The following is a 5,105-nucleotide window of genomic DNA, read 5'->3' on the forward strand; positions in this document are numbered from 1 at the left end:
GCAGATGGGCAGGAGGGCAAGGGAACCATTGAGACCGTGATTTATAAACAGTTAGATTTCATCTTCAGGGATTATGTATCTTACTTCCTTTAAATTGAAAAAAAAAAAAAAAGTATAGCGTGTGCTTCCCCCTTCCCCATTCGTTAAGTCACTTGAAGTTAAGCCAAGCACTAACATAGGTTTGGCCTGAGGATTGAACAAAGAGGTAATTAAAATGCAATGGGGGATGGTCCAGAACTGTGTATTGGTTTTGTTTACAAAATTGTTCAGTTGGCTATTCACTTTGCTGAATAGTTTTGTATCTAGCCAGGAATTTTACTGACTTGACCATCACTGAGGCTAAATCCCCAGAAGCATCTTCCAGCCACTTTTGCAAGTTTGACTATATGAAAATGTCGGTCACTGTAGTGGCACTGTCAGAAAAAATCACTCCTGAGACACCCTGGTAGATAGGAACTTCATTAATTAGCAATGGGAAATGGGAGTAAGAACAATTTTCTTTTCACAGGCGAGACATTAGGTTTTTGTTTTTTACTTGGATATTAAAGCAATAAAGCCTTGATATGTTAATTTGTTGGCTCTGAATGTGTTTAGACTCTGTGATGAAGCTGTTTTGACATTGGATGATGGGGATGTTTTGATATAGTGCATTTCTGAGGTTGGGCTGTTTTGACACAAAAGGCTTTGACAAGATATTTGTAAGGTCACTGTGACCTACTGCTGCTGTTAATGTGGAAGTGATGGAAATGTTAATGTACTGATGTCTAATCAATGGAATGAAGTACTGTGGGATATATGTAAATAGAGATGTAAATTCGCTAGTTTGGTTTATAAATGAGCATGTTTGAAAAATGTTTCATGGGAGATTTCTAGGCCATCTTGCTTTTCCAGTCCTGGGGGGAGAGGAGTGTTTAACTATGAAAACATTATGAGACCTTATAGTGGTCTTCCAGTACTTAAAGGGGGCCTACAGGAAAGATGGGGAGGCACTCTTTATCAGGGAGTGTAGTGATAGGATGAGGGGTAATGGTTTTAAACTGAAATAGGGTAGATTTAGATTAGATATTAGGAAAAAATTCTTCACTGTGAGGGTGGTGAGGCACTGGAACAGGTTGCCCAGAGAGGTTGTGGATGCCCCATCCCTAGAAGTGTTCAAGGCCAGGTTGGATGGGGCTTTGAGCAACCTGGTCTAGTGGAAGGTGTCCTTGCCCATGGCAGGGGGCTTGGAACTAGGTGATCTTTAAGGTCCATGCCTGCCCAAACCACTCTGTGGTTCTATCATTGTATGAAAACAGTGTTTGGCTTTGGAGAAGTGCCTCTTTCCACTTACTAAGACAGGAAAAAAATGGACCTTTTGATTTCTGGTTAAGCAAACTTGTGACTTTCTGTAATAACCTTACAAATTTGAATTTAGCAAACGCGACCACCTTTAACTGGGCCTTGTATAATCTCAGCCTAATCTTCTGTTCAACCCCCAAAGGGAAAGCTGCTGGTTTACTGGTTGATGTAGAATCCGCATCACAAAATTCATTTTTGCTCTTACAGAAAAGAGGCTGCTGTCATTTCCACTCCTGTGATAATGCCTGGATAAAGCAGGCAGACTCAGCAATGCAAACTGTAGGGAGGCGGTGAGGCAACACCCAGTGAAACGATGCTGCCCTGGGCTGTGGGATGCTTGTGGCTGTCTTTTTTTACTACTTTGTGCCAGGCCAGCCAGCTATTGAAGAATTAACAGGGGGCTGCTACACAAATAGAGCAGCCTGTTGTACTGGTGTGTTATGCAATTTAATGCCCTCACAGGAGACAGATCAATATCACAGCAGGAGAGGTAAGGAATCCAAGGAGATTAGTCACAGAAGGCGAAGAGTGAAGAGAGAGAGAAGGCTGGAAGAGGAAGGAAGAAAGTTTCCTCTTCTCTTTCAGAATTAATATTCTTTTTCTTCTTTTTCTTTTCTTTCAGATTTGGTGTGTGTGCCTATATATGTTTGGGGGTTGCTGGAAGGGTTTTCCCAGGGCCTCTATTTTTTTTTGCAGTTGTGTGTCTCTTGTTGCTCTAAAACCTGCCACAGCTTGATGTCAGTGAGTTGCTGCCTGAAGAGCTTGTACTGGCCTCTCTTTCCTGTACAATCTCAGTTTAATCACTCTGGCAGTCAGCAAAGAAGTGCCTATAGGTAGAAAACATCACTATAACATGATGCAGTTGATTTTACTTCAGCATGATGGCCTCGAGACAAGCCATACCGGCACATGGAAAGTGTGTAGTAACTCCTCTTTCTCTGTACCAATTCACACACTTGCAGATATGAATTTGTCCTTTCTGAAAACAATTTTAGAAAATGTACAATAAGCCACTGCTATTTTTTATAAGGTAAAAGCAAGTATTAAACAGATTGCAAACAAGGCAGCCTTACAGAGAAACTTAAGATATCCCATTAAGTAAATGCATCACTCCTTGCTCCCTTCAGTGCCCTTTCACCCATCTTATCACTTCCATCAATCTTCAGTCACTCTAATCATCTCCTTCCAGCCTCTGCAGCCTGCAAAGAGCATAAAAAGCCCTGCACTGACTTTGTGGTTTCATTTCTCTTCTCTTTGCTCCCAGCAACACAAATAAGTGATTTCACAACCATTGGGAAGGGGCAGCAGAGGGAAAAAAGATTTAACCTACCTCATCTAATCAGAAGCTCCTAACAGATGGAGGGAAACTGCTCCCTGCGCCCAACGGGGAACTGAGCCAGGGCTTTTCCCTCACCACCAACTGCTGCAGCTAAACATCTGAATTTCTTCTCTTCTGGAAGCTTACAAAAGCTCTAATTCAAGAAACAGCACCTTGTTCTCTCCTCTTCCCTCCCTCATGCCATTCCCTTCTCCCAGAGCACACAACAGAGCACCCTTCCAGCCTGATGAGTTTCAAAATTGTGACAATGTCTAAGTCACCACTTTCACCCACTGTCAAATCCACTGTTAAAAAAAGAAAAGAAGAAAAACAGCCAAAAGTGTTAACACTTTCCCTTTCTAACATGTACTCCCAAGTGTTTTTGTCAAAAATATTAATAGTACAACTGTGCAGGAAACAGTTTTTTTGCATCCTGGACCATAGTTTCTGAGATATCATGAAGAATTCCATTTTACATCAGGAGGGTAAAGGGTATTAACCAGGGCAGAAATAAGGACAAACACAGCTACAAATAGCCAAGTCAAGGAACTTCTCTGTGATTTGAGAGACCTAAAATTCAAGTCTCTTTCTGGCAAAAGATAGTATCTTTTAGCTAGCCACTTGCATCTTTGTGGGCCTGCCTTTCCTGTTTGGAAGAGGAATTTCATCCTGCACCTGACAAACCTCCAAACTGAAGATGATACCTTGGTGCCTGTCAGAGCACCAATTTTATTTGCCAAAATTAAATCGCCCATTATACCAATTACTCATTTCCAGTTATTTGCCATGTCTGGGCTGAGTAACAAGTATGCATGATAGCATACTTCAAAGTCCAGCTCCTGCCCTGTCATCCAGATGGGGGAACATAGCCAGTACTTCTTGGCTCCCTTCCTACAAGGTATTGCTGTGTAGAGGATGGGTCTGTTGGATTACCCAAATATCGGGCTATGACTACTCAGACCCAAGGGCTAGAAAGACTGCAGTGCTCCCCAGGTTAGACATAGCTTTACAAGCCATAGTAAGGAAAATTTTTTAGACAGTGAAAATGAGTATCATTAGTATTCAGTCCCAGGGAGGCCAGTGAGTTGTTAGCTCATGTGGACCTTAAACAGAAAAACAACTTTACCTGGTACTGACCAGGTAGGATCTCCGGGCATTTATTGCAAAGCATCTGTGCAATGCAATCCATCTGCGGAAGTTCAGCAGAATGACTCTTGATAAAAATTCAGGTTCAATTCACTTCATCAGACAGATGGTCAGTATTCTGTATTTCATCTCCCTTAAAGGAAAGAGACACACACACCCCCCCCCCCCCGCCTTTAAATAAATCAGTTTAATAAAAGTTATGTAAGTGGCCAGCTGGGCACTAAGGACTTTCTGAGAAGAAAAGCACCAGAAGCAATGGCTGTGACAGCACTGAAGTTCATTAAGTTTTAGTTTTGCAATATTTTGAGTGTCACTCAGATAATACTTTTGATAGTCACCACAATGCTCCTGCTCAAACTCTATACCACAGAATCCTGATGGATTCTCCAACATCCAGTTTTGAGATTCAAACACAAAAGTCATCCAAGTTTGCACTTAATGTTTTCCTCAGAGACCTAATGTGCATGCAACCAACACATGCACATGCACCCTTCTCACATACACTAAAATGGAATCTAATAGTAAAACCCAAACAAGCTAAGCCTCCTATAATTTTAGGAGAAGGGACAGGAACAATACCATAATTTCTGGCTTAATACCTACTGATATTGCAATGATAAAAATTATTCTATGGCTTCTATTCCAACATTCACTGGCAAATAATTCCTTTACTTCTGTATATAGCCAGTGTATTTGTCATACACATTACAGTGAATAAGATACTACTTTTGTTTCATAAGACTTCGATACGTCTAGAAGCAGAAATATCTAGGTTGGTATTACAATTGCACTTTGACAACTTCTGCAGAAAAATATATGCACATTTGTAGCTGATTTATTTTTCCTGCAGAAAATACCATGGCAAGAAACCTGTTTTGTCAGTGTAATGAAATGTGACTTTCAAAAGTAGTAAATGGGCACAAATCGAAATATAAAAAATTCTTTTTAAACAAAAGGAAAAAATAAAACCTTTTTTTTGCTGTGAGAGTGAGTGAACACTGGCACAGGTTGCCCAGAGAGGCTATTAAGTTTCCATCATCGGAGATATTCAAACTCTGACTGGGCATGGCCCTGAGCAACCTGCTGTAGGTGACACTGCTTTGAGCAGAGGAGTTGGACTAGATGATTTTCAGATTGCTTCCAGCCTCAGCTACTCTGTAATTCTAAATAGTTGCATTTTCTGTACAGTCACAAAAGGGTTGTTTCTTTTTAGATAGTTCTATGAATTCCTCCCATTGTCAGATTCAATAGCACCAGTCACATCTCTGTTTTTGTAATAGCTGCAGGTTATAAGAAATTAGAG

The sequence above is a fragment of the Harpia harpyja genome, chromosome 8 (genome assembly GCF_026419915.1).
Source record: "Harpia harpyja isolate bHarHar1 chromosome 8, bHarHar1 primary haplotype, whole genome shotgun sequence".
Lineage (NCBI taxonomy): Eukaryota > Metazoa > Chordata > Aves > Accipitriformes > Accipitridae > Harpia > Harpia harpyja.